Source organism: Limulus polyphemus, unplaced genomic scaffold (genome assembly GCF_000517525.1).
Source record: "Limulus polyphemus unplaced genomic scaffold, Limulus_polyphemus-2.1.2 Scaffold512, whole genome shotgun sequence".
Taxonomy (NCBI): Eukaryota; Metazoa; Arthropoda; class Merostomata; order Xiphosura; family Limulidae; genus Limulus; species Limulus polyphemus.
Window position 1 is genome coordinate 358,035 of NW_013666122.1, and position 8,467 is coordinate 366,501.

Below are 8,467 nucleotides of genomic sequence, written 5' to 3' on the forward strand. Positions count from 1 at the left end.
TATTTCATAATATCTGTGACTGTTTATTAAATATATTATTTCCATTGAAAGTTGTTAACAGAATTTGTGGATTGAACTGACTCAGATGAACAGTCTCCAGATGTTTTTAATTTCACTAACATTGGATTAAAGTACCAAACTAATCCTAAATAACAAGTCTGGACATGAACTGAAAAGTTGAGCAATGAAGTAGAAAAGTGTAATTATTATTTTTTATTTTATTTTTTTTTATTTATAAAAGGAAACCAAAAGCAATTTCTACTAATACTTCCATGTTTGATGACAAACATTCTGAAAAAAAAAAAACAGAAAAGAAACTACACCTTTCACTTCACACTTTTATCTGTTTATAAACATGTAATGATACTAACTTGATAGTAGGTAACCCTTTTCTGTGATTCTACAATTTAGTATTTGACTTAGAAGCACATTTATGTTGTTTCCTAGAAAGGTCACCAATCTTCACTAGTTTACTAACACTAACTAATTAACTATTAATAGCATGTACATTCTGGTTTGTCTGTAATGAGATATCTTTGGTGATACCTTTATGAAAACCAGTTGCAAAGTTACATCAATAGAAAACAAACAGGTGGATGATATTGAAATGTATTGTATTCTGTACAATGAGCCAATATATCTATACTTGTAGTATATTAAATGTATTATACTAATGTTCATTAGGAGGAACATAATTAAAAATTCAGGTTAATAAAGTTACAAACTTTATAGTTAACTTTCATAATAGTAGTTGCTGTTTAAAACAAATTGTTAGAAACTTAAGTGTTTCATTTTACATGTGTAAATATCGGCCAGTTTTAAAAAGTTACCACTGAAGAATTTAAGAGGAAATATCAAAAAATTAAATACTGACCATTATACCAACTGTTTTGATTTACCTTATATTTCCTTGGTCTTGGTAAAGATTTTAGCAGTTTGTAAATAAAGTCTATACAGTTGTAGCAGAGATAAACAAAATGCCATGGCAATGTACTGAGTCATTTAAAACAATGTTACCACATGGTGATTATGACTTTTGTAACACTGAAATGAACTAACAGATTTTTTCACTTCAATTGAGAACAAGAACTAATAAACTCATGTAACTTGCAGATTCATAGAAAGCTATGTATCTTTAAGATTCATAGTAACCCATGTATGTTTAAGAGTAACCCGTGTATGTTTAAGAGTAACCCGTGTATGTTTAAGAGTAACCCGTGTATGTTCAAGATTCATAGTAACCCGTGTGTGTTTAAGAATCATAGTAACCCATGCATGTTTAAGATAGTTTGATGTATGAGATGAATTTATTAATTTATTTTTTAAAATATATTACGTTATTTAACTGTAACGGTAAGGTTTGTAGATCTAATGAAAAAATGTAAGTTAAGCAGTGATGAAATCAGTTCTCTCGCAACCAAAAATTTTCCAAAATTACAAATTAAAATGCCCCAGTAATTGATTTTCATTGAGAATATGGTTTAATGATCTGAATTATAATAATTTACTTAATTATTCCCTGAATATGCACAGAGTCAGCGTAATTAGTTCAGCATAATTGATGTTATTAATTCTAGGATCAGTAGCACTGGACATTAATACCTTGTACGTTTTATTCCAGAGATTGGATAACATAGGTGGCGTCTTCGTAAAGGCTGACGTAAATTCCGTTTGTGGTTATATTTCAGTACGTTGTTTTAATATACGAAAATATACATCGTTATGTTGTTCCTATTTATTTATTACTAATTGCTTTCAGATTTTAAATAAATTTTTTATTGTAGTTAAAATCTAAAAAGATTTTTAGTTTGTCCCCTAATGCGCTCCAAACACCCCACCCCACCACCATCCGTTTATTTAATACCATCACGTTCTACTGCTAGACTAAATGTTAGTTTGTGAAATAGTGGGTGAAGGATCACGTATTTTTAAGGGTGTGGGAGACTTTGGTGGTAGAGCTCAGTTTTGCGTGTCGACATCAATCCTGGAGTTAAGAAGCCATGTTGTACAGGAGCACAAGGATGTCAAAGAAGTCAGCAGCGAAGATATCGTAATTCGTAGTGTGTGGTATCTGAGATCAGCCTAACGAGAGTTCAACATTACTGTACGTATAAATCCAGATTAGATGTGTTTGCATACGCTTTGCAGCTGAATTTGTACTACACGACAGTAGAAAGGCCCATATATTAAGCTTTGTAGCATATAATACACACATACGTAATATGAGAAACACTCAGGCTAGAGATACTGTAATTAGTTAAATATATATTTTTGTTGTTTTTTATGAACACCTTGGAATTTTGAAGGTTAAATCATTTATCCAACTTTTTTGACACTTTGTACACCATACGTTCTGTACCGAAATACACAACTATTTGCCATATTTGGAGGAAGTGACTCGGCGTTAGCTCTAAGGGTCGAATGTCTGTCTGTACGTTCATTGGTCTAGTGACCAAGTTGCATTTTACGGCCAACTTTAAAATCTTTTTTAGATTTTATAAAATTGTTGCTCAATGAATTATAACATTTCGTTCACTAGAGGGCGTGTACGATAAGTAGGTAGAAGGATATTATCTTTGAATATAATATTCTTATTTATCCAGTAGTACAATTTGGTTCGTATTTCAAATACTAATTCTACTAATTATTTTTTATTTACATATCATAGCTACCGTAAATACCAGTAGAATGAAGCTTATAGTGAGATACTTAATGTAAGGGGAAAAAATTAAATTATAAAAATTCTAGGTGTAATTAAGATGCACGAGATTTGTGTGAATTTCTTCCTTTTTTTTTTTTCTTCTTCTTTGCACCAAAAGTGCAAGAAAGTTTATTTGATAGAAGAACGTACTTAACGTTTATATATTTGTTAAGATTTGGCACACTGATAGATCTTTACAGTTAGGTGTAAATATAAGCCACGTGCAGAGTCAGTCAACAAAATCCGCTATTTGACCAAAAGTTTTGCGCACGCCCATTCAAAAAGTCACGTGAGCTATCGGTCTGACATTTTTACTACAGCTTCACTTAAGAGTAAAGGTAGACCGATTATAGTTTTTATCATTCCAATTAAAGACGGCTGATTTAGAGCAGCAGATGGGTGAAAGCACGTGCAGATGCATAAGTTGGTTAGGCTTGGCAAACTAGAGTAGCAGTTTCTAACTCAAGTTTTCAAAAGAATCATACGGGTGGACGGTTATTATTCATTGACAACTTAGCTAAATTTTATGAAATTCTACTACTTAGAAAGCGTTTAGCGTCAAGTGAAATTATCTTAAGCAATTAGCATAAATAATGATGCTTGATACGGCTGTACCGATTGCATAGGGTGATGACAAGAAACTGGTAATCTAGATGCCATGGCGTTACTATAAAGGAAGTTATGTACACTGTTTTATTGAGGAAAAACTCTATCACTATATATTTTACATAAGCTGTTTTTTTTCTGTAAAGGTCTGTTCCGAATAATAGGGTTGCGATCCTAAAGCTAATGTTAGTTACTATCGAGTGTTTTTACTTACGATATCTAATCAAAAACACCTTAGGTGTGAAAAAAAGGTTCAGCCCAAAATGGGTTGAGCGTGCCGCCAATTTTGATTTCATTCCTTTAAGTCGCACGCTAAGTTATGGTAAATGTTTATAAAAACATTAGTGCATTTATCAGATACACGCTGTCAAGTTTACAAGAAACTGAATTCCCAGTTTAGTTTTTGAGAGGAAGGTATTTTGTACCTGAGCTAGCTTTTATCCTTCATTGATGACGTTACCATGCTATTTATTTCTGATATGGTAATCTAAATTTTAGTTCTAAGAACGTCTTGCGTCGTTTAGTTAGAAAAAAAATATATATATATATATATGTTGCTCAGCGTGTTTGTAGGGGAATGTTATGTACTCATATGAGAATTTCTTGATGTCTGTTTATTTAATTTATTGGATATTGAGTTTATTGAAATGAGTAATCCTCTGGGCACGATTCAGACATTAGTAGGGATTAACATGACTCCGTCGGAAAATCGTGGGTTTCTAATGAGAGTCAGTCATTTTAATTGTTTTCTTTATAGTACTGGGAAGAGGATACGATTCAATGGACATGCAGGATCTTTTATTTGCTCACATTAAAAATAAATAGAAAAACGGAACCTACTCAGATATTTATTTATTTATTTTTACATTTCGAAACTCCCGCATCTATTTGTGAAGCTTGGGATTGATGATAATTTTCATCTTATGTGGCCTAATGAGTAAGCGTGAATTTGTTTTATCTGGCCTTGTATAACTTTACACTTCAATGGCAGCACCGGATTAGTGGTTATCTCGCCACCCTTAATTGCAGTGAGTTGCACTATTGGAATTGTGCAGCTAAAGATTTAGGAACTGAGCCCGTGTGTTGTTTCAACTAGATATACAGAACGCCTGACTTGCAAGTTTCATCTTATGTTTACTATCGATGGAACTATTGGGCACAGTTTAGACTAGATATTAGTTGCTATCAACCCATTTTTTTTTTCACTCACAATTTTGCCAAAAAGTCCATTTATCATGACTCTGGTTTATATTTGCGTTGGCTAATCACATACAGCCCGTCGCTATATTCTGTAGGAGTCTTGCGCTCGCTGCTCGTGTTTCTATTTTCGTGGACTGTTTAATCAGTGCAGAAGAAAAGTTTAAAGTAACACGGGAGCAAAAGTCGGTTCTTCGCTTCGTAACAGTTACGATTTTAAAAAGGTGGGAGAGCAAAGGCCAATGAGATTGTGCCAGTTTACTGTCAAATGTGAGCAGATAAGATAAATTGGTATTATCAACTTCCTAAGCTCTTCCGAGTTGAGTTGAATTTGTGTATAGGTGCGTGACTATGCCCATATATTTTTTTCTGCTTTTCTATTAAAACCTCTTGGGGCCTTGGATATTTTGCATTATTCAGAATGAAATTTAATTTGGCGGTTTATGAAATTTTCTTATAGAACTAACACGAAGAACGTTTGATCTGTGAATTTTTTTTTACCGGAACCTAAATTTAATCTGATGTGCAATCTGACTCCTGTTAATAAGCACAATTTGATCAAATGTATAAATAAATATCCGAGCAGGCGGCAATTTCTAGATGTGGGCTCCGTTTTTATTTTTGTTTTGAATGTAGTATTTCTTTTTTAAAGCGTATTTAGGAGGTTATGTGTACAGCGTGTTTGACCTCAACGCTCGCTAGGTGTCCCTTCCACCGAAAAACTTTTATTGTTTCAGATGCCTATAATGTAAGGCATCAAGGATTTTTGTTAAAACTTATTTTATAACTAAGAGAACTCATAATGTATTTTTTACACTAGTTAAGTAAAGAAAGATAAATGTAACTGTACCCAGCGTTGTTTTTCGTTCTATCTTAATTTTTATACAGTGTGAGTCAAAATAATGTTTACACTTTTATTGGATTTTCTGTTACTTTGCCCGTATTGTTCGTGACTATCAGGTAAGGATTTTTCCCAGGAGATGGGTTGGAATAGGTGGTCCTCTGAGATTCACCAGATTTAACACCGTGTGATTTTTGGCTGTGGGGTATGGTTAAAAAACGTGTGTATCCATGATCTGCGAGAAAGGATTATAGAAGTCATATAATCAGTACCACCTGGGATGTGCTCTGGATGTAACGTTTGACCGCTTTCAGATATGCATAGATATTTGTGGAGAGCAAGTTGAGACTGTATGAAACATAGGAAATGAAAAATATAAACCCATACAAGTGTTAAAATTTTTTGAATTACCTTCTATATGTGTACGACTTTGATATTTAGTAATTAACACACATTCAATGAACCGGTTAAGGTGGAAATACAACTGTCCGGGTGTTCTTTATTTGGAAACCTCATTCATTTATTGCAGTAAAAGCGAGTAATTGATTATTTGACAGAAAAGGATATAAGCTTTCTTCTTCTTCAACATTTTTTTGAAATCTAATAATAAATAAATAGTGAAATTTATGGTCAAACATTTCACCACGATAGTGGCGACATGTTACCTCTATGTATGTGTGCATTAGAATATATGGCATATACTCTTTTCCCCAAATACCACGGACGTATTTTTCTTGCCATTGCATATAATGCATCCCAAGAGAATTACAGGTTTTTCTATTGGTTATATTGTATGTTGTATTGAATTTGACTGCGACATATCTTCAGCGGGATAACTTGCTTTCACAGAGGTTGTGTGATAAATCTTACAACCTTTATTGCTTTACTCCTTCAGAATGACCATTATAAACTTGAAAACAACAACAAAGAGATTAACTACCCCTTTCACTTGTAGAAAAAACACCAGAACTACCCAGAAAGAGATCTGCAGCATCACACCAACTGTGATAAGCAAAGTGTGTCAGGTGATAACTTACGAACATAAATGGCAGTGGTAATAACCGTCCACGTGTCTCGGGCAGCGGCACACAACGTGACCAAGAAGGATCTTCGTCTGGAAAAACGTCTGCGACATATCCATTCAACTGTTGTATATCTCAAGCAGCTTGGGAATGAAACGGCTATTTATACTATTACATACGAAATTTTGGCTATGTCATCTACTGATTTCTGTGTGTTCGAGCTATTATAACGGGCACTGGGAAATTATTGTCCCCATACTATGCAGCTTATGGAAAGCATGCAGACAGTTAGTGGTATGCTTTTAACATGACAGTCTCATTACGAAACCTTTTGTACTAAAAACTACGTTGCATAACTATTGTTAACTTACATAGCCGTTAGGTGAAGCGTGAGCGGGAGTGACGACACGGGCTTTTAACGGTGTGGCTTCAAAATCGTTTTAATACATAACAATACATGTAAATACCGACACTTCTTTTACTTTGGGGGAAAATAAACAACTGACCTTATACTAAATACTTACAGTAAGGTTGTGGCGATCAATCGTTGTCATGGTTAATAAGTGATACGACAACTTTATTTATTAGTAACTTTTTAGATAACTAGATACTAATTAGTTTACATTCTATGTTTTGGCGATGCTAATTTCCTGCTGTTTCTAGGGAAGTCCCGAGAAGAACTATTTGGTAGTGACCTGGATTTGATCGGAATTCTTTTTAAGGGAAATCGGATGCTTTATTATATGTGCTTGTGAAGAATTGTATAGGTGTTTTATTTTGGTTTAAGTACTGTGGATGTGAAGATTTGTATAGGTGTTTCCTGTGGTTTTAAAAACTGTGGATGTGAAGGTTTGTATAAGTGTTTCATTTTGTTTTAAGTACTGTGGATGTGAAGGTTTGTATAAGTGTTTCGTTTTATTTTAAGTATTATGAATATGAAGGTGTTTAAAAATAGATATTAAGATAGTATAGATTAAGAACCCGAGAAGAGAATACATCAAAGATGACTGGTTGAAACAGAATATGTCAAGACTAATAAATATAGGTTTCCCTCGTGCTGCTGCACAGTATGTATAAATGTAAAGCTGACTGATCACATCTCTGAACGTGTGCGCTGTAGTTGATCGGAGGGGCGGCTCGTCACGGTGGGAGGACAAAGTCATGGACCCTTTAAAATTAGTTTTAAAATAAATATAAAACCAAATGTATCAATTGATTTACCATTTGTCACTGAGTTATACTTGGATTCGGGGAATTCCATCTCTCATCAGTAACCTTGGACAAGGGCAAATCGGAAGACAACTAGAAACACCATGCACGTTTATTTTCATAGATTATTTAGTTATTAAATTACAATCGTGACAGCAGTGTTGTCCCTTGAAATTTGGTAATGTCAAAACTTGGTATAATTCAGAAATGATGATCAAAATAGAAGACGAAATTATAAGTAAATAATTAAAATAGCGCCGTTGTATATGACCGAATATACGAACAAAAAGTGGTTCTAAGATAATCTGATGGCATTTTTGTAGGTTTAACATTTTTAATAAACCTGAATGTATAACGAAATAAAAATAATTAAACGAAAAATAATGAAATATATTTTTGTCACTAATAATTCCTCTATCTTTTATACAAGCAGATTGAATGTTTTAAGGAAGAATGTGTTTCTGTTAGTTTTCGTAAAGTTGATTCGCAAGGGCCCTCCAGTGGCACAGTCTGCGGACTTACAACGCTAGAAACCGGGTTTCTATACCCCGGGTGGGCAGAGCACGGGCAGCCATTTGTGCAGTTTTGTGCTTAACTACAAACAAACAAAATCACTAACAAGGAATATTTCTCCGAGACTGCATATTAGGTGTTTATAACAATTGATTCTAGTTACAGTAATTAATATATAAAATTACTGATTTTTGATGGGGTTTCTTGAGAATTCGCTAGTTATCACTTTATCTTTATAACAAGTATTAGAAAAAATATTGTGAAGTATCTGTTTTTAGGTACATATTGGAGCAACATGCACTGTTTTTAGGTACAGTTTGAGCACTGTGCACTGTTTTTAGGTACAGTTTGAGCACTGTGCACTGTTTTTAGGTACAG

General features: G+C 33.7%; 1 protein-coding gene across 4 annotated transcripts in view; it reads left to right on the top strand.

Moving 5' to 3' along the window:
- The first annotated feature begins 1,891 nt into the window (after positions 1-1,891).
- The window catches only part of LOC106458771 (single-stranded DNA-binding protein 3-like), a 170,248-nt gene continuing 163,672 nt past the window's right edge, over positions 1,892-8,467 (top strand). The window contains exon 1 of one of the 4 annotated variants that reach the window (XM_022385104.1): positions 1,892-2,104. The gene's annotated coding sequence lies outside the window, so the exon portion shown is untranslated. The remainder of the gene's footprint in view (positions 2,105-8,467) is intronic. The other 3 variants (XM_022385103.1, XM_022385102.1, XM_022385106.1) reach the window with 3 other exon arrangements.